Genomic DNA, 26,453 nt, shown 5'->3' on the forward strand with positions numbered 1-26,453 from the left:
GGGCCAGAGTTTCTTGTAAATGTCAAAATAAATTCACGTTCCATTCTGCCTCACAGACCTCTGCCAGCTCCTGCTCTACAGAGAAACTCACATCCTTTCCCGGGGGTCCTGGCCCCACCCTGCTTCCCCCATGGGGTCTTTTCCAGCCCCAGCACCTTTTCTGCCTGTGGATGCCTGCTCACTGGCCAAGCTCCACTGAAACCCTCTTCCTGCAGGCAGGCAGCTCCACTGTGCGAGCCTCTTCATCTCTGGGTGCTTGTTTTTCCCTCCACAGTAGCCGTGAATTTGTGAGAACAGTGATGATGGCTAAGATCTTTTAAACTGGAGAATGCACTCTCACAAAGAAGAAGGGAATGACAGAGGACAGAGGGTTTGATGGCACGACCAACTCAACAGATGTGAGTTTGAGCAAGCTCAGAGATGGCGAAGGACAGGGAAGCCTGGCGTGCTGCAGTGCATGGGGTCTCAGAGAGTCGGACACAACTTAGCGACTGAACAGCAACGACAGAGCACTCTCACCAAAGAGAGCTGATTAATAACTATCTGCATAAATCACTGTCTCTCAAGAGAACAAACAAATAAATAAACAGGCAGCACCCAAGGGCAGGAGTCTGGGATGCAGTGTCATCTTTCTCCATGGCACCAAGTCCTTCTGCTGTCTCGAGCCACTGTTGAGTGTCTGCCCTTGGATTTTCCACGATCCTCGATGGGCGTGGCCTCCTGCTGTGGATGCTGTGACCTTGAACTCCTCCAGGTCACACAGAGCACAGGGGCCTGGGCCGGGAGAACGCAGTGATGTTAAAAGCCCTCTGCTACCTGGGACTGTCTCATGGATTCATCCAGGACTGCCCCTGTCCTCCCAGCAGCTGTCTGAGCCAGGGTCAGGGTGGGTGGGGGTCCCTTTGAGTCCGCACTTGATTCCAGGGCCCAGTGAACTGCTTGATTTAAGGCAGCAAGAGAAGGTTGTGCTCCCAAAACTGGCATGGCAAGCCAGGGGCTAGGCTCAGGACGAGGGTCTGAGTGCAGAATCAAGGAGAGGAGGGGTCCGAGGGACGGAGAGCAGGGCCCAGGAACTTTCCGCTTTATGCCATCACCCCTGGAGTACAGGGCTGTCATGCTGTGAGCCAGGTAGGGACAGGTGCAGTTGAGGGAAGACAGGCAGGTTCTCCTGCTTCTCTCTTCAGAGATTTCTCCATCACCTTCTCCAGTCCTTAAAGCCTGCAACAGCACAGTCAGTGCTGTCCAATTACTCCGCAGGCACTGAAGTATATGGAGAATGACAATCTCACCCTTCTTCCTCCCCAGGTAGGCTGTGTACCTTGGGGGGAGCTGACTGCAGCAGCATCAGAGTGAGGCAGGTAGCAATGAGAGGCTGATGAGCACAGCCCAGTCTCCAGGCTAAGTACCTGGTTCATCAGAGCCACACAACACCATTCAGGTGGACAAACCTGGGGGAAGTGCCTGTTCAGGAAGCAGCTATGCTCTGGAGAGCACAAAGCCTGACTTGTCTTTATTCACCACTACAAGAGAAGTGATTCTGGGGTGACAACCACATATGGAGTGGGGGAGCTCTGAGACAATCAATCACAGCTAAACAGAAACAGGGGCTTGATCAAACCATGCCTGAATCCCATCCCAACCTCTGAGTTTATCTATTGTGGGAGCCATCAAATTCCCTTCATTTAAGAAAAGGAGAACAAAATGTAGGGCTGCTAAGGGCAAAGGGAGATGCAGAAGCTTTTCTTAAATTAAAAATGAAGCATAGATCTATGTACATAACAGGGACTAGTTAGTTGGTGTAAGCAAAAGTTGTAGCATCAGAAAATTCTTGACAGGACACGTGAAATTCCTAATATGAATTCCATGACCACCAGAGAAGCTTCCACAGCATGTGAAAGTGAAAACAGAGACCCTTCTGCAGAGCTTCTAGCTTCCCAGAGAGCATTAATTAGCACTGAAATGTCAGAGTATCAGGGTTCCTGCAAAGGCCAGGGAACTTCCATAGACCAGAATGTCCTTTCTCCTTCTTAAGGCATCCCGGAAAGAACCTCAAGAAGTCTCTAAAGAATATCAGAAAATCCCTTGGCACCAGCTTCATAATTTCAAGTAGTAGGGATTAAGTATTTGATGAACACGTCATTTTGGATTAAATTTTAAACAATCAGAATGCGTATGCCTTCATCTTCAAACAACAGAGTCAGCCTTGGGGCCATGATATCCCGACTCTACAGAAACTCATAGTTGACAGGGCGTGGTTCCTCAGGGTTTCAGCTGCAAAGTCACTGCCAAAATCCCTCAGTAGCTGTCACTGGGAACAGGTAAAGATGAAGGCTTGTGCTTCACAGGTTGTTTAAAATGGACTCAAACAAGGTGGAATAATGGTTCAAATCAAAGATATGCAATTTTACACGGAAGTGATTTTTCAATGGCCTCAAGAGCTGTTGTGAGTCAGACACCAAAAGGTGGTCCCTACACGTGGCCATGCGCTCCACACAGCTTGCCTCCCTACACATGGCCGTGCGCTCCACACAGCTTGCCTTGCCCTTGAGAGCTGGTGGAGCTTTCAAGACCATCCTCTCTGAGAATGAACAGGACATCCTAGACACTAAAGCATTCTGTAAATGCCCTCATTGCTAAAAATGCTTTTGCAAACAGAGACATTCAATTCTTTTAATGCCAAGGGATAACACAGTGGTGTCAGACAAGGGAAAGCTCTGAGAAGCGGGAAGGTCTCCAGCAGCTGTCAGGGACCAAGGCCATAAACCATGACCTCCATCTGCAGGCCATGTTAAGTTTTCAAATCGTAAAATCTGGCTCAGCTATCCTTTTGTTTTCTCTCTTTTACACATAAAGACTAAGAAGTAAAATATTATGCAAATCTCAAGTGTAAACACTCAGGAAATTCCTTAGACTAGCTGTTTGACCCTTAAATATTTTCTGCTGATGTCCAAGGTAGTGTTACACTGTCACCATACTGTGGGGAAAAGGTTGGTCATTGTGGATTCAGTTCAGTTCAGTCGCTCAGTCGTGTCCAACTCTTTGCAACCCCATGAATTGCAGCACGCCAGGCCTCCCTGTCCATCACCAACTCCCGGAGTTCACTCAGTCTCACGTCCATCGAGTCGGTGATGCCATCCAGCCGTCTCATCCTCAGTCGTCCCCTTCTCCTCCCACCTTCAATCTTTCCCAGCATCAGGGTCTTTTCAAATGAGTCAATTATTCACATCAGGTGGCCAAAGGATTGGAGTTTCAGCTTCAACATCAGTCCTTCCAAAGAACACCCAGGGCTGATCTCCTTCAGAATGAACTGGTTGGATCTCCTTGCAGTCCAAGGGACTCTCAAGAGTCTTCTCCAACGCCACAGTTCAAAAGCATCAATTCTTCAGCGTTCAGCTTTCTTCACGGTCCAACTCTCACATCCATACATGACCACTGGAAAAACCATAGCCTTGACTAGATGGACCTTTGTTGGCAAAGTAATGTCTCTGCTTTTCAGTATGTTATCTAGGTTGGTCATAACTATTCTTCCAAGGAGTAAGCGTCTTTTAATTTCATGGCTGCAGTCACCATCTGCAGTGATTTTGGAGCCCCAAAAAATAAAGTCTGACACTGTTTCCACTGTTTCCCCATCTATTTGCCATGAAGTGATGGGACCGGAGGCCATGATCTTCGTTTTCTGAATGTTGAGCTTTAAGCCAACTTTTTCACTCTCCACTTTCACTTTCATCAAGAGGCTTTTTAGTTCCTCTTCACTTTCTGCCATAAGGGTGGTGTCATCTGCATATCTGAGGTGATTGATATTTCTCCCGGCAATCTTGATTCCAGCCTGTGCTTCTTCCAGTCCAGTGTTTCTCACGATGTACTCTGCATATAAGTTAAATAAGCAGGGTGACAATATACAGCCTTGACGTACTCCTTTTCCTATTTGGAACCAGTCTGTTGTTCCATGTCCAGTTCTAACTGTTGCTTCCTGACCTGCATATAGGTTTCTCAAGAGGCAGGTCAGGTGGTCTGGTATTCCCATCTCTTGAAGAATTTTCCACAGTTTATTGTTATCCACACAGTCAAAGGCTTTGGCATAGTCAATAAAGCAGAAATAGATGTTTTTCTGGAACTCTCTTCACTGTGTATTATCCACTGGCAAAGCACTGCAGCTTGCAAACTGCTTTTGGGGATGGCCAGGTCCCTGCGGAAAAGGCAGTGCTGAGTAACAGATAGTTTCCAGGACTCCCCAAGACCCCACAGTCCCGAGCTGAACCACGTCCCCAGAAGATCTCTGGGGGTCCCCACCACCCACCTTCAGTCTGGATGCTTCTAGAGCTGGTGAACGCAGACACGCACGCACACACCAATGCTTCCTGCAGAGCCCCCCTCAGTGGAATCGCACTATTGGGGAATAGTAGCACGATACCCAAATGGCAGTTAGAACTGAACATATTTTTATGATTTTTAATGAAATACAGTTAGTTTACAATGTCGTTAGTTTCAAGTGTAAGCAAAGTGATTCAGCTGTATATATATTTATATATCCTAGTCCAGATTATTTTCTTCGATAGGTTATTGCAAGATATGGATACAGCTCCCTGCGCTATACAGCAGGTCCTTTCTGTTTGTGCATTTTATTAGTATATATAGTGATGTGTGTGTGCTGACCCCAAACTCCTAATTTATCTCCACTTTCTCATCCAACCACAAATCTGTTGCCTATGTTTGTGAGCCTATTTCACTTTTGTAATGAAAGTCATTTGTACGAATTTTTAGATTTCATATGTAAGTGATATGGTATTTATCTTTTTCTCTCTGACTTACTTCAGTTACTGTGACAGTCTCTAGGTGCATGCGTGTTGCTGCCGATTTGGTATTATTTCACTCTTTTGACTGCTAAGCAGGATTCCACTGCATATATACACCACATCGTCTTCATCTATCCATCTGTCCGTGGACATTTATTCCTGGCTGTCGCAGCAAGAGCTGCTGTGAACGTTGACCGACGTGTTAGAGCTTCCTCTGGCTGTATGCCCAGGGGTGGGACTGCAGTGTCGGATGGTGGCTGTATCTCCAGTTTTTTAAGGAACCTCCGTATTGTTCTCCGGAGTGACCACACCAGTTTGCATTCCCGTCAACAGTGCAGTAGGATCCCTTCCCTGCACACCCTCTCCAGTATTTGTCGTCGGTAGACGCTGGGATGGTGGCTGTCATGGCCAGTGTGAGGTGATGCCTTGGGGCGGTTCTGGCTCACGTTTCCCTAATAATGAGCAATGTTGAACATCCTTTCGTGTGCTTTTTGGCCATCTGCATGTCATCTGTGGAGAATTGTCTATTTAGGTCTTTTGCCCATTTTCCGATTGGCTTTTTTAAACATTTTAAATAATCCCATTTAATGAGTATTTTTAATTACAACTTAAGTTTCCTTTTTGGATAAAATTAGCCATGCTGTTAAAAGAATGTCTCCTGGTGGCAGCTCTCTGGGGGCTCCCACCTCCCCTCCAACCCATCACCATCTTCAGGACCACCCCACCCCCGGTTTGTCTTTTCACCAAGCAGTCCACTCCCGAGTCACCATCAGAGGCTCCTGAGACGCCCAGAACCTGCTCTGCCCGGAGATTGACAAGGACTCATCCTAGGATGACCCTTAACCAGCCTTGGGGGGATGGGTGTCCATGTGCCCCCTCCCCATCTCCGCTCTCACCCCACGGACAACTCTGCGGCCCCCAGAGCTCCTGAGCATCCCCCAGAGGCCCCCGTGGGACTTGCTGAACCCTGCCCCCATCTCGTGTGGCCCTTCCCTGCGCAGGCCCGGCCCCCACCAGGATGTCCCACAGGCACTTTCCGATGCAGGCCGCCCCACCCTGGGGCTGGCTTGGGGAGAGGGCAGCCTGAGACACAGGGGGTTCCTTCATGGCCACGATGTTTGCAGGGGTCGTGCCAGGAAGCCACCCCGTCGACACTAAAACTCCCCCGTCAGGGGTGGCCCCTCATCTCTGTCCCGAATCACCAGTGATCAGTAGCCCCAACTGTGTGCAGGGGCCCAAAGCCCTGTGTCCTCCCTGCTTGCGGGTGTGGGGTCTGTAGGCCAAGTGGTGTTGACGGGGCCAGGCTTTGCCCCCTGCTCACACAGAGCCACCCAGTGGGCGCTGGGGTGCCCGTGCTCTCTGCCTTGCCCATGTGGGGAGCGAACTCTGCTGAACAGGCAGATGATGAGGAAGAAACCCTGGGCTTTTTACCTCATGCCTGCCCAACAATGCCATTCCTTGAAGTGCAGGAAATTCCACATTTCAGATTGCCCATGGAAAACAGTGTGTAATACAGCCCTCTAAGATTTAAAATGCTTATGCTATATAGCAGAGGAACCAGAGATCAAATGCCAATATCTGTTGGGTCCTAGAAAAAGCAAGAAAATTTCAGAAAAACACCTACTTCTGCTTCATTGACTACACTAAAGCCTTTGACTGTGGATCACAACAAACTGGAAAATTCTTCAAGAGATGGGAATACCAGATCACTTTACCTGCCTCCTGAGAAATCTGTATGCAGGTCAAGAAGCAACAGTTGGAACTGGACATGGAAAAACAGAATGGTTCCAAATCAGGAAAGGAGTATGTCAAGGCTGTATATTGTCACCTTGCTTATTTAGCTTCTATGCAGAGTACACCATGTGAAATTTCAGGCTGGATGAAGCACAAGCTGGAATCAAGATTGCCAGGAGAAATATCAATAACCTCAAACATGCAGATGACACCATCCTTATGGCAGAAATCAAAGAAGAACTAAAGAGCCTCTTGATGAAAGTAAAAGAGGAGAGTGAAAAAGCTAGCTTAGAACTCAACATTAAAAAAACTAGGATCATAACATCCAGTCCCACCACTTCATGGCAAATAGATGGAGAAACAATGGAAACAATGAGAGACTTTATTTTTGGGTGGGCTCCAAAATCACTGCAGATGGTGACTACAGCCATGAAATTAAAAGACACTTTCTCCTTGGAAGAAAAGCTATGACCAACCTAGACAGCATATTAAAAAGCAAATACATTACTTTGCCGACAAAGGTTCATCTAGTCAAAGCTATGGTTTTTCCAGTGGTCATATATGGACGTGAGAGTTGGACCATAAGAAAAGCTTAGTGCCAAAGAATTGATGCTTTTGAAGTGTGGTTTTGGAGAAGACTCTTGAGAGTCCCTTGGACTGCACAGAGATCCGACCAGTCCATCCTAAATGAAATCAGTCCTGAATATTCCTTAGAAGGGCTGATGCTGAAACTCCAATCCTTTGGCCACCAGATGCGAAGAAGTGACTAATTGGAAAAGACCCTGATGCTGGGAAATATTGAAGGCAGGAGGAGAAGGGGACAACAGAGGATGAGATGGTTGGATGGCATCACCGACTCGATGGGCATGAGTTTGAGCAAGCTCTGGGAGTTGGTGATGAACAGGGAGGCCTGGAGTGTTGCAGTCCATGGGGTCACAAGGAGTTGGACAGGACTGAGCTACTAAACTGAACTGAAATCATACTGTATAGCACAGAGAACTCTGCTCAGTATTAAGTAACAAAATACTGAATGGATATTAAACATTAAATGGAAAAAAATTTGAAAAAGAATAGATTCATGTATAACTGAGTCACTTTGTTGTACACCCGAAACTAACACAGATTGTTAATCACCGGTATGAACCCCACAGACTGTGGGTTCCCATCAGACCCACCAGGCTCCTCTGTCCATGGGACTTTCCAGGCACGAATACTGGAGTGGGTTGCCATTTGCTTCTCCAGGGGATCTTCTCTGGCCCAGGGATTGAACACAGGTCTCCTGCATTGCAGGCAGATTCTTTACCGACAGTCACCAGGGAAGACCAAAATGAAAGAGAAAGTTGCTCAGTCGTGTCCAATTCTTTGCAACCCCGTGGACTATACAATCTGTGGAATTGTATAGTTGTATGCAATCCGGGCCAGAACACTGGAGTGTGTAGCCATTCCCTTCTCCAGGGGATCTTCTGGACCCAGGAATCCAGCTAGGGTGTCCTGCATTGCAGGTGGATTATTTACCAGCTGACCTACCAGGGAAGCCCTGGTATATAATCATTGATACTCCAACATAAAATAAAAAGCTTAAAAAGAATTTAAAATAATAAAAGATTTTCTGTGTCCTCTCAACCTTGACCTTATCTTAAAAAAAAAAAACAGTAAAACTAAGGAATAAAAACGTTACTACACTATATCTCACATGGAACTAGTTTAAGGGTAAGTATTGTAATGAATTGGATGCCAGAAGTAACCACAAGATCACTTAAAATCAACAAATTAAATACAAATCAAATCAAGTGTTCTCAGTATGATTATTGCATTTCAACAAGAGTGTGACCCGAATCCCTTTATTCCACTACCGTCTGGGTGAACTGTGCGGGCGACCTGTTGGAACTCCGTTTCCGCGTGGCCACCGCAGCAAGGTGTTCAGAGAACCCAAGCAAAACTTGAGACTTTGCAGCCCGGAGTGTCCCTTCGTCCCCGGGGTGGGCAGGTTGGTGACGAAGCAGGGCACGCACCCCAGGAGGCCTTAGTGCCCTGGGGCAGGCGCTCACGTGCTGCACCGTGGCTTTCTCCACCTGAAACACGGGTCAGTCGCTGCGGGACTCAATCACGTTCCTCATCGGCACTACTTGACTCTGTGTGAAAGTGTTGGTCGCCCAGTCCAGCTTTTTGTGATCCCATGGACCATAGCTGCCAGGCTCCTCTGTCCCTGGGATTCTCCAAGCAAGAATACCGGAGTGGGTAGCCGCTCCCTTCTCCAGGGGATCTTCCCAACCCAGGAATCAAACCCTCCTCTCTTGCATCTCCTGCGCTGGCCGGCGGATTCTTTACCACTAGCGCCACCTGGGAACTCCTATTTGCTTTATGTCTATGACTTTATGTGAGACTGGATCCAACAGCATTCTGGAAAGCTTAAAAGATGATGTTTCAGGACGTTTTGTACTATGAACCTTTCATCTGCCAAGGTTCATTGAAACAAATCACTGCATCTGACGAGCCTGACATCAAAATTGACTCTGTGGTTTCCTGGAAAAACTTGGCCTTGCTCTGATTCTGTGGTTGCCCTTGGTGTTCTGTTAACGACCCCAGCTAAGCAGGATAACTTCTAATAAACATGATGTAAAGGGGGAAAAAATGATGTGGTCCAAGAAGACAGTCTGAACAGATATTCGAATGAAGCCACAGAAGCATCTGTCAGAGCCGGCAGACACGTCCCACCCACCCTGCCGGGAGAGAAAGTAGACGGGTGAGGGCTTACGATCCCCACTTGTCACGGCCAGGGAGACTGCTCGAACCACAACCGTCAAAGCGTCTGCTGATGTCTGCGTCTGTTAAGCCTCGCGTTCAGATCTGGTTTTCATGGCGCTTTAGTTTTCTTACAGTATCTTAAATGTAGCACCTTTCAAGTTAATAAGTATTTCTTTATTATGCTGTAGAGAATTCCAATGAAACTGTAATCCAAAATGTATTTTGAAAAACAAAATGCTGTAATGCAAATTCTGCAGCTGCAACAAAATCAGCTTGCTTTGCCTTCACATAAGTGTGCCCAATCAGACCTCCTGACCCAGCGGCCCAGGCCGGGTGCCACCGGATGATTAACAAAGCACAATGACCGTGCCACCCCGGAGACGGAGCCACAGAGCCTGCTCACCACTGGCGGGGCTCACCGCGCGTCCCACCCCTGCGGTGAGCAGTGACTCCAGCCTGGGGGAAATCACACGTCGGTCTAAATGTGGGTCTCATTTCTTCAGGAGTGTTTGTATAAAACAAGGAGTAAATTAAGCACACAGAATGATTTCCCAGGGTCTTTGAAAGCAATCCATCCGTCCGCTGGCATTCTCGTGCCTGAGATGCCTTTACAGCTGCAGGTCTGGGACGTTCTCCCGCCATCTGCCAGTCTCATTCTTCTGCGGACCCAAAAATCTCAACCTGCTTTAGAAAGTTAATTATTAAATACTCTCAATGGCTGTTGAGCTGCACAATAGCCTAGGCAGGGTCTCGAGTGCATTACCCTATCTTGCCCCCTATCTAGCCCAGACTTAACTGCCTTTGATCTTATCTCGTGGTAGATACAGAACTGAAATAATCACCATTTAAATATATTAGGCTGTTTGACATAGGTACTACACACAAGGAAATCAATAATGATTATACAATCAGCAGATACAATGTAAACGGCATACCGCAGTCTTTATGGGGGTGAGATAGCATCTCAGAAATCCCAGCCAGCGTCAATAGCCATTAGTCCTCCAAAGCGGCCACTTGAACTTGTGCGTGTGTGTGTGTGCACGAGCCAGGCTACCCAGGGGTAAAGGAGCCTAGAAGAGGTGAGGTGCGGAGAAATAAAGAGGAGTCGGGCTTCAGCACCGTGTTTCAGGGCTGGCCAAGACTCACTCAGCTTTTGAAAACCTTCATCTCTTTGGATGCTGCTTCTCTTGAAGCCAGGAATAGCCCTTTGAACGTTCTGCCAATTTAGACAAATTCTAACAGCTAAAGAGGCCATAGTCAAGGTCATTCAGTCGTGTCCAACTCTTTGAGACCCCATGGACTGTATAGTCCATGGAATTCTCCAGGCCAGAATACTGCAGTGGGTAGCCTTTCCCTTCTCCAGGGGCTCTTCCCAACCCAGGGATCAAACCCAGGTCTCCTGCGTTGCAGGTGGATTCTTTACCAACTGAGCCACAAGGGAAGCCCATAATCACCATTAAATTCAAATGTCTGAAACACTTATTACGACCCTAGCACTGGCATCTAAGAAGATCTCTTAAAGCTGAACTTTGGTTTTCACACCCAGGGTGCCTCTCTCAGCTGGCTGGGGGTGGGGGCGGGGGCGGGGGCGGTGGGCTGGGAGTGAGGTTGGAGGAGACATTCCATCCAATATTATTTTCTCCAAGGCCCTGGAATCCTGACATTCTCCTAAACGAATTTCCACCACCAAGTCATTTGGGAACGAAAAATATTTTTCACTCAGGAAAATATCTGCAAGAGTTCCTCAAAACCCAGAGACCCATCACGGCATCTGAAAGTTGATCAATGTCAAGGATTCCTGGCCAAGGCTGAAAAATTAAGAAATGGATTTGGTGAAAAGTCCGCAGTCATCAACTTTCCAGACTGCTCCGGGGGCGAGAGAGAAGCCACAGAGATCGATGTGCCCCGAGTCCTCCCAGCCAGGCCCAGAGGTGCTCGGGCCGGTTCTGGTGACATATGGGTCTCTCTGTGCAGTCCAGACGCGGGCGGGGAGGCCGGCCTCCCCGGATGTCAGTCACTGCGCAGCAAACGCGCCCTCCCTCTGCCGAGAGCCATCAAGAGTCTCAGTGAAAAACGTCAATTCTGTTTACATCCAGCGTCGCTGATGGCTTGGCACGCCAACATCCTGGGCAAACACCGCTGCATCGAGAGCAGAGTCCGCAAAAATAGGAGGCCGCCTTCCCCTCCTCTTATGAAACTGAAGGCTCTCGGAAGGGGCACAGACAGGCGCCGCGTTATAGCCCTTCTCCGCTCCCCTCTCCACCCTAGCTGTCAAATTTACTGTTCAAGCTTTTCTTTGTAATCACACGATTACGCACTTCATCACCTGCCCCACCCCCATCATTCCATCTAATGGTTTTAAAGGGAAAGGAAATTACTTGTCTTCGCAGCCAGCACTTGACACTTTTATGGGTCATTTGTAATGAAGCCATTCTTCGGCTTTAATGGAGACCTTGATTCCGACCGGTGTGAATAATTGTCATGAGGTGATTAATTAAATATTCACCACTCCCCTATAAAATTGATCAACATATTACATTACACTGCTCTGAAAGTTATTTTATTTCTTCATTCGACTTCAAATTCTATGCATTTAAACAAGCTTTAAGCTGGAGCCACAGAATTTACTACATATTAATTATACATACACACAGACCAACTAAAGTAAGGAAAAGTGTTTTACACCTTTTTTTTAAATTCTGTAAAATGTGCCCCCATGACTAACAGCAGTGAGGAGTCATGTCTTCGGAAGGAAATGCCTTGTATTTGCTTCTCCTGCGAGGACAGAGGGGTCGTCTCTGTTGGCAGATTTGAAGTTCTCCAAGCGTTGACTTGATCTGAAATAAATTTCCGAGGCAAAAAGTAATATTACCAAATGCAATGGTATATAAAATGTTGGCTTTTAAAATGCCATCCCGGGACAAGACGCAGTAGTGAGTTTCACAATCTATCTCTTCTCCACCACAGCTGAGTGGGGTTGGGCAGCAGGGAGTGAAGTCCCAGGCCGAGGACTCTGCTGAAACTAAGAAAAAGTTGGGGCCCCCATAACCACCGTGAATCCCAGACCCTGGTTCCCTCTGGGGTTTAGACGGTCTGCGTAAATGAATGAAATTCTTCCTAGAAAGTGGGTCCCTCTTACTTGCATTTCCTTCACAGGGGCTGGGGCTTCTCTTGTCACAGAGTGTGCGGCGAGCAGAGAAGATTGCCTTAAAAAATTCAGATCCCTAATTCCAAATGTGAAACTCGAAGTCAGAGATGCTGTAAGGCTCACAATCAAATCAGATGTTAATACTAACAAGGAACAGATGGAATGAGGCGAATTATGTTAAAACCTATGGAACTAAGTATCGGGAAAATTATGAAAAATACAAACAAAACACAATCTGATTTTCTATAGAGTTTTGCACTTGACCAGGGAGTAATAGACATAAAAGGGACTGGTACGGGCACACCGCGGACAGACACAGACCAGCGCTGCACGTCAGAGGGCGGCAGCACAGGCGGCTCTGCCCAGAAAGACACCGGCGCCCCCCCCAGCACAGAGAGGCACCTGGGCGTCCTGAGCCAGCTGAGCAGCCGAGGGTTTAGCACACACCTCAGACCCCTGAGCCGCAGAAGCACCTCAGACGATATACAGCACGGCCCCCACCTCTGATCCAAGTGCACCCAATCCACCCACAGACATTCTAGAAGGCCTGGGAGGTGCCCCTTTGAATGCAGATTCCTGATTTAATTGAAGTAAGCATAAGCAATCAACTCCTTTTTTTCCAGGCCGTTAAAATGCCATTGAATGAACATAGCAGATAAAAAAAAAAAAAAAAATGAGCAAAAAAAAAAATTTTTCAGCTTAAACAAACTTGCTGTTTGTAGACTTGATCCCATGGATCTGCTGTGGTCAAGATGATTGGGGCAGCGGCCACGGGAATGAATCCCACAAAGGGACTGAGTTTAATCATCCAATCCCAGACTGTATTGATTTTGGGACTACTTGCAATGACTATATAAATAAGCCATTTCTTTGCAACTGTATCTACAGCCGGTCATGAACCCAAAACCTTCACAACCTGGTCCAAAGTGAATTATGCCCTGCAGAAATAAATTAATAAAACGAACACAGCAAGGCTCCTCCACCAACTTATTTTCACGTTTCAAGAGCTTAAAAATATAAAATCAATAATCATTTAGTCATAAGGGTAAATGAAGCGACATAACATCAAAGTATACCCTTTAGCCATTCAAGTCATCCTAGGTAATTTATCTCATCAAAAGGCAGTGGTAATAATCCTTTCCACTCGGAGACAAGCTGCCACACAGCTGCTGTATTATCCTAGAGTAAACAAGTTGGGAGAAAATATTAAAAATCAATATCTGTTTCCTTCTATCAGACCAGATGGCATCCATCATAAATCTGCCCCTGTAAAGAGTTCTTGGAGCTGGGTGCCCAGACTGAGGAAGACAACCGAATGAACAGCATAAAATGAAGCTCTGCTCAATGGGGAATGACAGTTGGATTTCTTTAAAAATGCAGTATTTTACAATTGTAAAAATTTGCTGAAATTATAATTATGGGGGGAAAAAATCTATCATAGCCATGGGCACAGAAAGGAAGCAATTACCAGCACTGCAAAGTAAAAATGCACACGGCAGCTTTCTACAGCCTCCACACGTGAGCCTAGCTGTTTGATTGATTGAGTTGGTCATTCATTCATTCATTCGTTCTTGGGGCCTGAAGTTTTCCAGTGGTGACGTTCAGGCAGCAGCCCCTCCACGTGGAGGATCTATCACTCCGTCACACCTTTGTCACACGTAACATTCTCTCCCAAGACATCTATTCCAGGTTTTGACAAGTCTTTTCTGATCACCATTGGCCCAGTAGGAGACCCTTGATGCTAAGTCCCTCAGACTCTGTTTCCCAGGAGTTGGAGGGAGTCCTGTGAACCCAGGTCCCCCAGAGGCGGGTCTTTCCCCAGACACACTAAGACTCAGGGAGTCCTGTCTGCTGGAGAGCAGAAAACACAAAACCCCTCAAACACAATCATGTCTCAGGAATGGTCGACCCAGGTTTGGGGACTTAAGTTACTTTGTCCTCGCTAGGATAAACCATTTCGATCTCCCGTTGTCCATTACAGACTGAACTGTGTTTTCCCAGATTCAAAACTGAAACTCCAACCCCAGCACCTTGGAATGTGGCTGTTTGGAGATGGTCCTTTGTAAACAGGGGAAGGTTAAACGAGGTCAGAAGGGTGAGCCCAGCTCTCTAGGACTGGTTTCCCAACAGGAGGCAAAGATGCTGAGAAGGCTACCTGCGACCCCGAGAGTGGTTCGTCCCCGGAAACCGCTGCTGCTGGGAGCTTGATGAGGGACGGGCAGCGTCTAGAGCTATGAGATGATACAGCTCTGTGGCTGAAGGCCCCCGTCTGCGACACTGTCAGCGCGGCCCCAGCAAACCTGAGCAACATCCCTAGAATTTAAGCTAGTGTAACGGCTTCCTCAGTGCGATAGATTTACACAGGAGAGGTCCATAAAGAAATTCTTCATTGATTGACACTGGAATTTAAAAAAACCTGAAGGGACCCCCAAATAAGTTTATTTTAGGGAAAATCTTACCTTGTGTCAGTTTAAGGGGAAATGGCCATATTTCATTTTATAATAATGGCATTCCCTTCCTCAGTAGCTTAAATGTCCCCAAACTCATTATCCCCACCTTTGAAGATGCACCCGGATTAAGGCCCCTACTCAACTCTGTCTGACAGGTCCTCACAGTGTCCAAGGTCGGGTCTAGTTGACACGTATTTATAAACAAGAACTAAGGTAAGATCTGGCTGTGGAAGAATCCTCATTGTGGCTGATTTGCTGGAGATTTATATCTCATCAAAAGGCCTATATAATTTTTGCACATACCCTCATTTAGGGGCTCATAATTCATCACCGAGGAGACTTAGTGAAGTTGCTTTTATAAAATTTATTTATAATTACATTAGAAAGGAAAAAGGAGAAGTTACAACAGGCAACACCGAAGTATAAAGGATCATAAGAGACTATTGTGAACAACCATATGTCAATAAAGTGAATTTTAAAGAAATCTAAATGTCCTGTATGTTTTCCTAGCAAATGTGATCTTAGGGTCCACTCCTTGTTAAGGAAGGCTCCGCGTGGGTGTTGACTCTCTGCTGGGGGGAGTTTGTTGCCATCACAGATAAGAGGTCATTCCAGAGAAAGTGGCGAACCACAAGGAACATTGACACAGAGCAGAGGTCTCCAAAAAGTAGGTTTCCTACCTCCCTCCACCTGCAGGGTGATCCCAGCTCCTACCTGCCTGCAGCTGCTCAGCTGAGCCCTCAGAGAAGCTGGTGGAGCAAACGGAGAAACCACTGCCTCGCATGATGTCAGACAATGACAGAGGGCTTCTTTATTATTCCAGGGACAATCCAAATCTGAGACGAGTGACAGATGACACCGAGTCTGAAGCAATGTGTCCCATTAGAAATGTTTACTCTGAGGATAATCTGCCAGCTCATGTGATGTCCTCCGTAAAGCACCATCTCTCTCAGTTCTCACCTGGAGAATCTCTTTCAGATCAGGCGCTTATTTGGACTAAGGGCTGGGAGTAGAATTGCAATCGTGAAATTATTCCATTCACTGACTATAACTTTTCTTTCACAGACATGAGTATCCGAGCTCTTGTTTTCTGTTTGGTTCAGAACCAAAAATAAATATTTGGATTGTAAAGAGCTGAATATCAATTCTCAGAAATGTCACAGTTGTTCTCACTTAATACTGTATTTCACATTGTCAAATGGATTACAAATGAGACTCACTCCAAGAAAGTCACCCAAAGTGCACTGAACTGAAGTGTTAATCACTCAGTCATGTCCAACTCTTGTGACCCCATGGACTGTAGCCTGACAGGCTGTTTTGTCCATGGGATTTTCCAGGCAAGAATGCTGGGGTGGGCAGCCATTCCCTTCTCCAGGGGATCTCTCTGACTCAGGGTTTGAACCTGAGTCTCCCACACTGCAGGCAGATTCTGCACTGTCTGAGCCACCAGGGAAGCCCAAAGCTCACTGAAAGCCATCTCAGACCCTGAGACTGGAAGGTGGACCCAGCATCAGAATTGCTGCCAAGTGACATCACTTGAGGCTGAGACCATCAATCAGGTGAGCCTCTCATGGGACCACACCCCTCAATCCGATGGTGCTCAATAGCTTTCTCTCAGGAGCCATTTAATCATTAATACACTTCTCAAAGGGTGGTAAGAAAGTGAACTCTTTAAATCTAGGTGGTTGCTAAGAGACTGATATTTTGAGAATTTTCATCTTTATCAGATATATTTTTTCCATGGCAGACAGGATCTCAAGATCTGTCAAGAGGGTTAAACTATGACTTTAACAGAAGAAATTTATGCAGTTTTATAAATATTAGTCCCTCTTTTCCAGAAATGATTTTCTCCAAGTCTAATTTATTAATGAACTTTCAGCATCCTCACTCAGGCTAATGACAATTATTTACTTGTATTTAATAACTGAATACTCAACAAAGAAAATATCTACGTGCCAGATAACATTCTCTCCTTTCATGCTTTCTTCTCCTGCTTGCGTGCTCAGTCATCTCAGTCATGTCGGACTCTTTGCAACCCCCGGGCTGTAGCCAGCCAGGCTCCTCTGTCCATGGAACTCCCTAGACAAGAACACTGGGGTGGGTTACCAAGCCCTCCTTCACAAGACCCTCCCAACGCAGGGACTGAACCCTGGTCTCTCATACCCCCTGCATCGCCCGCAGTTTCTTTACCACTAATGCCACTGGAAGCCGCTTTCCTGCTTAGGCTAGACTACTTCCTAAACCAGATCTGAAAACTGGAATGAAGTAGACAAATAAGATTAGCAGTCATTCCTAAACCTGAGGCCAGGAGGAATAACAGAGATAAATAAATCTGCATTTTATTAATCGATTCACTGATCAGATCCTCTGCATCATCGTTGTCATCATCGTTACCAGACTCGGATTGTACTTCTGGTGGAGCTGAAGAAACCACATTTACAATCTAGCATTTCTGTGTAATTTTAAATTATAAGAGGAAAGAAGGCTGAGAGCCGAAGAACTGATGCTTTTGAACTGTGGTGTTGGAGAAGACTCTTGAGAGTCCCTTGGACTGCAAGGAGATCCAGCCAGTCCATTCTGAAGGAGATCAGCCCTGGGATTTCTTTGGAGGGAATGATGCTAAAGCTGAAACTCCAGTACTTTGGCCACCTCATGTGAAGAGCTGACTCATTGGAAAGGACTCTGATGCTGGGAGGGATTCGGGGCAGGAGGAGAAGGGGATGACAGAGGATGAGATGGCTGGATGGCATCACTGACTCGATGGACGTGAGTCTCAGTGAACTCTGGGAGTTGGTGATGGACAGGGAGGCCTGGCGTGCTGCGATTCACGGGGTCGCAGGGAGTTGGACACGACTGAGCGACTGAACTGAACTGAACTGATTCTCATACTCACTGGAAGGACTGATGCTGAAGCTGAAGGTGGCTTTGGCCACCTGATGCAAAGAACTAACTCACTGGACTGCAGTATGCCAGGCTTCTCTGTCCATAACCAGCTCCCTGAGCTTGCTCAAACTCATGTCCATCAAGTCAGTGATGCCATCCAGCCATCTCATCATATGTTGTCCCCTTTTCCTCCTGCCTTCAATCTTTCCCAGCATCAGGATCTTTTCCAATGAGTCGGTTCTTCGCATCAGGTAGCCAAAGGATTGGACTTTCAGCTTCAGCATCAATTCTTCCAGTGAATATTCAGGACTGGTTTCCTTTAGGATGGACTGGTTGAATCTCCTTGCAGTCCAAGGGACTCTCAAGAGTCTTCTCCAACACCATAGTTCAAAAACATCAATTCTTTGGTGCTCAGCTTTCTTTACAGTCCAACTCTCACATTCATACATGACTACTGGAAAAACCATAGCTTTGACTAGTCAGACCTTTGTTGGCAAAGTAATGTCTCTGCTTTTTAATATGTTGTCTAGGTTGGCCATAGCTCTTCTTCCAAGGAGCAAGTGTCTTTTAATTTCATGGCTGCAGTCACCGTCTGCAGTGATTTTGAAGCCCCCAAATATAGTCTGTCACTGTTTCCACTGTTTCTCCATCTATTTGCCATGAAGTGATGGGACTGGATGCCATGATCTTAGTTTTCTGAATGTTGAGCTTTAAGCCAACTTTTTCACTCTCCTCTTTCACTTTTATCAAGAGGCTCTTTAGTTCTTCTTCGCTTTCCACCATAAGGGTGGTGTCATCTGCATATCTGAGGTTATGGATATTTCTCCCGGCAATCTTGATTCCAGCCTGTGCTTCTTCCAGCCCAGTGTTTCTCATGATGTACTCTGCATAGAAGTTAAACAAGCAGATGACAATATACAGCCTTGACATACTGCTTTCCCAATTTGGGACCAGTCTATTGTTTCATGTTCATTTCTAACTGTAACTACAGAAATGGTGAATATGTAGGTAAGCACTGAAATATTCTCAATCTTGAATTCTTTTAAGGATAACTGACTAAAGTAAAATGTAATTAGATTTTGTGAGCTTTATATCATAGGTGAATAAAATATATATCATTGTAAAATGGAAGCACATTCGTATAAGATTCTTATATTAGATATAAAATTTTAAAGCATATTTTATTGAACTAATATCAAATATTGTAAACTCAAGAGACCAGTAAAAACGTATAATTAAAAAGATGTATGTTTAATGAGCCAATAATGAGATAAAGTAGAATAATAATTTAAAAAATCTGCCTTCCCTAAGAAGGCAGAAAAGGATAAAGAAAAAGAAAAGATGGATCAAATAGCAATGAGCTCCAACCAGTTCATCTTAAAGGAAATTAGTCCTGACTATTCATTGGAAGGACTGATGCTGAAGTTGAAACTCCAATACTTTGGCCATCTGATGCAAAGAACTGACTCATTGGAAAAGACCCTGATGCTGGGAAAGATTGAAGATGGGAGGAGAAGGGGGTAACAGAGGATGAGATGGTTGGATGGCATCATTGAGTCAATGCACAGGAGTTTGAGTAAGCTCCAAGTTGGGGCTGGACAGTGAAACCTGGCGTGCTGCAGTCCATGGGGTCACAAAGAGTGACTGAAATGAACTGAACTGAGACTTAATCCAAATTGTAACAATAGTTACAGTAAATATAAGAGACCTAAAAACACCAGTTAAATGGTAGAGATTGTTAGACCTGATAGAAAAACAAGACCCAACCATGTACTGTCTACAAGAAATAAGCTTCAAATACGGATGGACACACAGCTAAATTAAAATAAAAGAAAGTGTTAAAATGGACAGCCAGCAAGGCCCCACTGCACAGTACAGGGAGCCCTGCTGAACGTTGTGTGGCAGCCTGGCTGGGAGGGGAGTTTGGGAGAATTGAACGTTATGTGGCAGCCTGGCTGGAAAGGGAGTTTGGGAGAATTGAACATTACGTGGCAGCCTGGCTGGGAAGGGAGTTTGGGAGAATGAAAACGTGTATATGTAATTGCGTCCCTTCGCTGTCCACCTGAAACTATCACAATGCTGTTAATCGGCTACACTCCAACATAAAATAGAAATATTTTTAAAAAAAGAAAATAGTGAGAAAGAACATACAATGCAAACACTAATCATAAGGAAGCTGAAACGATGACCTTGGTGTCAGACACTGCACACTTTAGGACCAGGACTGTTGCTATGCATGTAGAGAGATATTACATGATGACAAAACTGCCGATTAATCACCAGTATATAACAGTACCAGATGCGTATGCACCTAATACTAATGTGCTGAAACACAGGAGGCAAAAAAATTGATAAAGTGGTGAAGAAACAGACAAATACAGCTGACAGTGTTAACATTCCCTTCCCAGCACCTGACAGAACAAGCAGATAGAGAATCGTTAGGAGCACAGGCGACCTGAACAACACAGTCAACCAACTTTAACAGATGGACCTTCATAGACTACTCCACCTTACAGCAGCCTTTAGAGTGAGCCTAAGGTCTTTATAACTGTTTGAGTGAATTTATAACCTTTTGAGAGAGACTAAAATCCGCCCCCCCCCCCCATATAGACCAAATAATAGACCATGAGATGTTTCAATAAGTTGGGCAAGGATGAAATTATACATCATTTGATATGATATTATATTAGAAATAAATAATAAGAATACATTTATGAAATTACAAGTATTTGGAAATTAAGCAAAATATGTTTAAATAACTAAATGATCCAAGAAGACAGCAAGAAGAAAGAAAAATTAGAAAGTATTTTTAAGTAAACAAAAATAAAACTTGTTTTCAGGCTTCAGCAAAAAGCAGTGTTTAGCGGGAAATTTATAGCATTAAATGTTTGTGTTAGAAAAGATTAAAAGTCTAAAAGGGTCTAAGCCTCCATATTCAGAAGCTAAACATTAAGAAAATAAGAGAAAGAAGAAAATAATAAAGACCAGAGCTGAAGTCAATGAAATATAAAATGGACTAACTGTAAAGAAAAACCAATTTCTCATTCTTCGAAAAAAATCAAAAAAAACAAAAACTCATTCTTTGAAAAAAAATCAGTACAATTCATAAATCTCCAGTGATCTAAACAAGGGAAAACGAGAATATACAACACACATTACCAAGAATCAACGAAGGCATTTTGCTAATCACCACAGATCCCACAAACATTAAAAAGATGATAAGGAAAGATGGTAAAGCGATGTATGCCAACATTCAACCACTTAGATAAAAGGGAGCCATTTCTCAAAAGATGTCAAACTTAAGAAGCATAGAAAATCTTGAGTAGTTCTAGGTCTACCTAAAAATTACAATAACAATTTAAAATCTTCCCATAAAGAAAATTATTGGCCCATATGACTTCAGTCATAAAATTTATCAGCATTTTAAGAAGATAATAGTAATACACAAAATCTTTCAGAAAATAGAGGAGGGGGTGGAATACTTCTCAACACATATCGTGATACTAGAACTATTTGGATACCAAGGTACCAAACCCAGACAAAAACATTGTAAGAAAAGAAAATTACCAAAATCCATCATGAAAAAAAGGATGAGAATTAAAAAAAAAAAAAAAAAAAACTAGTAAAAGTTAAATCAAGCAACAAGAAGAAAATATATTTTGACCACATAAAGTTATCTAAAAAATTCAAGCTTAACATAACATTTAAAAATCAATCAACACAATTCGCCACATGAAAGAAAGAAGAAAAGCCATGCAGTCACCTCTATAGATGGAGAAAAAGCATTTGACACAATTCTACACCCATTCATGATGAAGAGCTCTGAAAGAACGAAGGGAAGCAGGGAGCACCGCAATTCAACCAAGATCAGCGACAAGTCATCATCTCACGTCACGTTAAACGATGGAGCACCGCGTGCTCCTCCACCATCAGGAACCGGCCCAAATGTCTGTTTCCACCACTCGCAGTCAACACTGCACTAGAGGCCCTGTCTAGTGCAACAAAGTGAAAGAGAAAGTCACTCAGTCGTGTCCAGCTCTTTGTGACCCCACGGGCTATACTGTCCATGGACTTCTCCAGGCCAGAATACTGGAGTGGGCAGCCTTTCCCTTCTCCAGGGGATCTTCCCAACCCAGGAATCAAACCGGGGTCCCCTGCACTGCAGGCAGATTTTTTACCAAATGAGCCATCAGGGAACAAGAAACAAAAAAGCAAAAGTCACGAAGACTGCAAAAGAAGAAACAAAATTGTCTTTATTTGTAGACAACATAATGTTGTATGTAGTCAATCCTAAAATATATATATATATATTAAAGCTTCTAGAATTAAGAAGTGAATTTAGCAAGACCATAGAATAAAAAGGCAATACACTATAATTGATTATATTTTCTTTGCTATCAACAGAGAGTTAGAAAATGATTTTTTAAAATATATATCATCAATAGCATAAAAACGTTTTGCAGTAACAAAAATATCAAAATATGTACAATATTTGTACACTGAAAACTATAGAATATTGCTGAGAAAAATTAAATAGACCTAAATTATTGGATAGATATGTCATATTCATTGATTGGATTTTCAGTATTGTTACAGTACAAAATGCCCTTCAATTAATGGGATAGATTAATTACAATCCAAATCAAGATCCTAACTGGCTTATCAGTAGAAAGTGGCAGGCTGGTTCTAATACTTATATGAAAATGCAAAGGATCTGGCTGTTTCAAAATGGGTTAGAGATGGAGGACTCAGTCTGATTACAGAGTTTGCTACAGTAACAATGGTATTGGTATTAAAACAGGCATGTGGATCAGTGGAACAGAATGAATAACCTAGACACAAATGCACATTTCGGTGGTCAGACAATTTTCTACAAAGATAATAAGGCAAATTAATGGGTAAAGGGGAGTTATTTAGTAAATGGTACTAGAACAGTGAACAGAGTTGGAGTCAAAGCAAAAACAACGCCCAGCTGTGGATGTGACTGGTGATGGAAGTAAAGTCTGATGCTGTAAGAGCAATATTGCATAGAAACCTGGAATGTTAGGCCCGTGAATCAAGGCAAATTGGAAGTGGTCAAACAGGAGATGGCAAGAGTAAACATCGACATTTTAGGAATCAGCGAACTAAAATGGACTGGAATGGGTGAATTTAACTCAGATGACCATTATATCTACTACTGTGAGCAGGAATCCTTTAGAAGAAATGGAGTAGCCATCATGGTCAACAAGAGAGTCCTAAATGCAGTACTAGGATGCAACCTCAAAAATGACAGAATCATCTCTGTTCATTTCTAAGGCAAACTATTCAATATCACAGTATTCCAAGTCTATGCCCCAACCAGTAATGCTGAAGAAGCTGCAGTTGAATGGTTCTATGAAGACCTACAAGACCTTTCAGAACTAACTAAAAAGATGTCCTTTTCATTATAGCGGACTGGAATGCAAAAGTAGAAAGTCAAGAGATACCTGGAGTAACAGGCAAATTTGGCCTTGGAGTACAAAATGAAGCAAGGCAAAGTCTAACAGAGTTTTGCCAAGAGAATGCACTGGTTGTAGCAAATACCTTCTTCCAGCAATACAAAAGAAGGCTCTACAACATGGACATCACCAGATGGTCAATACCAAAATCAGATCGATTATATTCTTTGCAACCAAAGTTGGAGAAGCTCTATACAGTCAGCAAAAAAAAAAAAAAAGACTGGGAGCTGACAGTAGCTCAGATCATGAACTCCTTACTGTCAAATTCAGACTTTAATTGAAGAAAGTAGGGAAAACCACTAGGCCATTCAGGTATGGCCTAAATCAAATCCCCTATGACTATACACTGGAAGTGACAAATAGATTCAAGGGATTAGATCTGATACAGTGCCTGAATAACTATGGTTGGAGATTCCTGACATTGTAGAGCAGGCAGTGAACAAGACCATCCCCAAGAAAAAGAAATGTAAAAAGGCAAAATGGTTGTCTGAGGAGGCCTTACGAATAGCTGAGAAAAGAAAAGAAGCTAAAGGCAAAGGAGAAAATGAACGATATACCCATTTGAATGCAGAGTTCCAAAGAAGAGCAAGGAGAAAAAAGAAAGCCTTCCTCAGTGATCAATGCAAAGAAATTGAGGAAAACAATAGAATGAGAAAAACTAGAGATCTCTTCAATAAAATTAGAGATACCAACATTTCATGCAAAGATGAGCACAATAAAGGACAGAAATGGTATGGACCTAACAGAAGCAGAAGATATTAAGAAGAGGTGGCAAGAATACACAGAAGAACTATGCAAAAAAGATCTTCATGAACCAGATAACTGAGATGTTGTTAGAGACACCTAGAGCCAGACATCCTGCAATGTGAAGTCAGGTGGGTGTTATGAAGCATCCTTACAAACAAAGCTAGTGGAGGTGATGGAATTCCAGTTGAGCAATTTCAAATCCTAAAAGATGATGTTAAAGTGCTGCACTCAATATGTCAGCAAATTTGGAAAACTCAGCAGTAGCCACAGGACTGGAAAAGGTCAGTTTTCATTCAAATCCCAAAGAAACGGAGAAGGCAATGGCAACCCACTCCAGTACTCTTGCTTGGAAAATCCCATGGGTGGAGAAGCCTGATAGGCTGCAGTCCATGGGGTTGCACAGAGTCAGACACAACTGAGCGACTTCACTTTCACTTTTCACTTTCATGCATTGGAGAAGGAAATGGCAGCCCACTCCAGTGTTCTTGCCTGGAGAATCCCAGGGACGGAGGAGCCTGGTGGGCTGCCGTCTATGGGGTCGCACAGAGTCGGACACGACTGAAGTGACTTAGCAGCAGCAGCAGCAGCAGGGGAGGTGATGGAATTCCAGTTAAGCAATTTCAAATCCTAAAAGATGATGTTAAAGTGCTGCACTTAATATTTCAGCAAATTTGGAAAACTCGGCAGTAGTCACAGGACTGGAAAAGGTCAGTTTTCATTCAAATCCCAAAGAAAGGCAATGCCAAAGAATGTTCAAACTACCGCACAATTGCACTCATCTCACATGCTAGTAAAGTAATGCTCAAAATTCTCCAAGCCAGGCTTCAGCAATACATGAACCGTGAACTTCCAGATGTTCAAGCTGGTTTTAGAAAAGGCAAAGGAACCAGAGATCAAATTGCCAACATCTGCTGGCTCATGGAAAAAGCAAGAGAGTTCCAGAAAAACATCTATTTCTGCTTTATTGACTATGCTAAAGCCTTTGACTGTGTGGATAACAATAAACTGTGGAAAATTCTGAAAGAATACCAGACCACCTGACCTGCCTCTTGAGAAACCTATATGCAGGTCAGGAAGCAACAGTTAGAACTGGACATGGAACAACAGACTGGTTCCAAATAAGAAAAGGAGTATGTCAAGGCTGTATATTGTCACCCTGCTTATTTAACTTCTATGCAGAGTACATCATGAGAAATGCTGGGCTGGAAGAAGCACAGGCTGGAATCAAGATTGCTGGGAGAAATATCAATAACCTCAGATATGCAGATGACACCACCCTTATGGCAGAAAGTGAAGAGGAACTAAAAAGCCTCTTGATGAAAGTGAAAGAGGAGAATGAAAAAGTTGGCTTATAGCTCAACATTCAGAAAATGAAGATCATGGCATCTGGTCCCATCACTTCATGGGAAATATATGGGGAAATAGTGGAAACAGTGTCAGACTTTATTTTTTTGGGTTCCAAAATCACTGCAGATGGTGATTGCAGCTATGAAATTAAAAGACGCTTACTCCTTGGAAGGAAAGTTATGACCAACCTGGACAGCATATTAAAAAGCAGAGACATTACTTTGCCAGCAAAGGTCCATCTAGTCAAAGCTATGGTTTTTCCAGTGGTCATGTATGGATGTGAGGGTTGGACCAAAAAAGAAGGCTGAGCACCAAAGAATTAATGTTATTGAACTGTCATGCTGGAGAAGACTCTTGAGAGTCCCTTGGACTGCAGGGAGATCCAGCCTGTCCATCCTAAAGGAAATCAGTCCTGAATATTCAGTGGAAGGACTGATGCTGAAGCAAAAACTCTAATCCTTTGGCCACCTGATGTGAAGAACTGACTCCTTGGGAAATTCCCTGATGTTGGGAAAGATTGAAGGCCGGAGGAGAAAGGGATGACAGAGGATGAGATGGTTGGATGGCATCACTGACTCAAAGGACATCAGTTTGAGTAAGCTCCAGGAGTTGTTGATGGACAGGGAAGCCTCATCAGGTGGCCAAAGTATTGGAGCTTCAGCTTCAGCATCAGCCCTGCCAATGAATATTTAGGCTTGGTTTCCTTTAGGATTGACTTGTTTGATCTTTGCATCTTTTAATGTCTTGGCTACAATCACCATCTACAGTGATTTTGGAGCCCCCCAAAATAAAGTCTGTCACTGTTTCCATTGTTTCCCCATCTACTTGCCATGAAGTGATGGGACCAGATGCCATGATCTTAGTTTTCTGAATGTTGAGTTTTAAGCTGCTTTTTCACTCTCCTCTTTCACTTTCATCAAGAGGCTCTTTAGTTCCTCTTTGATTTCTGCCATAAGGGTGGTGTCATCTGCATATTTGAGCTTATTGATATTTCTTCTGGCTATCTTGATTCCAGCTTGTGTTTCATCCAGCCCAGTGTTTCACATGATGTTCTCTGTATATAAGTTAAATAAGCACAGTGACAATTTATAAACTTGACGTACTCCTTTCCAATTCAGGACCAGTT

The sequence above is a fragment of the Bos indicus genome, chromosome 20 (genome assembly GCF_029378745.1).
Source record: "Bos indicus isolate NIAB-ARS_2022 breed Sahiwal x Tharparkar chromosome 20, NIAB-ARS_B.indTharparkar_mat_pri_1.0, whole genome shotgun sequence".
NCBI classification, from domain to species: Eukaryota; Metazoa; Chordata; class Mammalia; order Artiodactyla; family Bovidae; genus Bos; species Bos indicus.